The sequence below is a fragment of the Entamoeba invadens genome, assembly GCF_000330505.1.
Source record: "Entamoeba invadens IP1 unplaced genomic scaffold scaff_1105074726079, whole genome shotgun sequence".
Lineage (NCBI taxonomy): Eukaryota > Evosea > Mastigamoebida > Endamoebidae > Entamoeba > Entamoeba invadens.
Window position 1 is genome coordinate 32,990 of NW_004191893.1, and position 1,229 is coordinate 34,218.

Here is a 1,229-nt window from a genome sequence, read left to right on the forward strand (position 1 = left end):
GATACTTTCTAAGAGAATGCGAACAAATGTCAAAATTTGTTAGTCCTAAAACACAAGTAAGCATTCCTAAATATCTTTTTTGACCCGAACAAAACTTGTTACGGAACCAGCCAAATTTTGAAGTTGCTCTTCCAAAAAAATTTTCAACTACAAGCCTTCTTGATGACTGAATATAGTTCCTGAATATCATAGCTTTTCTGTCACTTGATGGAGTAGATGGAACTGTTTGGGGAGTCACCATTATTTCATCGTTTTTTGTTTTATAACCAGCATCTGCTAGAATGTATTTTCCATACCGAGGCTTGTGTCCTGAAAAATCAAATAAATGTTTATCATGAATTGAACCCAAAGAAGCATAAAAATCTGTCACTAAGCCAAAACAATTAACTACCACTTGACATTTGTTTGCACTAAATTTGTGTTTATGTGAGAATCCTCGAATTGAACGTATTTTATTTTTAAAAAGTGATTTCATTGCATGATCTATACAATCAACTGCTTCAAAGGTGTTGAGTAAAGAAGGTAGTACATCAACAGTTTCTTCGTCCAAACCCAAACCAAAATCCAAATTACACTCCTCTCAATTTCTTATTTGAGTAATACAATAATCTTCTATTTTTTGTTTAAACAGTGAAAGTGCACTATCAATTTGTCTTGAAACAAAATTGCTTCTTTCAGTGTTTTTCAGTCTTCCATTAAAATGAACAATTGTCTGAAGATGCAACAAATAGAAAGTTATAAGAAATTATGTATCACAATGAAGTGTAACTATTAAAGTAAACAAAAGTGATTTTGGACTCAGTAAAAAATTACTACTATTTTTTTTCAATTTGTGGGTCTTCTCCTTCAACCGACCAAATAAAAACGCCATTTTCAAAATTAACAGTCGCGGAAGAAGATGACAAAATGGTATATAATTTATCGAATTCATCCCGTTGATATCCACACAATCCTCGAAACTCATCGTCATCGGTTATTATTTTGCAAATTTCGATTTTGTGTTTTTTGTTTTCTTTTGTGGATTCTTCTTGTATAAATTTTTTATCAAAATATTCTTTTCCCAAAACTTCTATCAACTCTTTGATGTTTTCTTTGTTTGTTTCTGCTCTTTTTCCATATTTTTTGAGGAGTTCTTCTCTTTTGTTTTTGGTAATTATTTTTCCTTTAATTGTTTTATCAATTTTACCGAAAGTAAATTCCTTTTCTTTTTTTTCATAAGCAAATTTAAA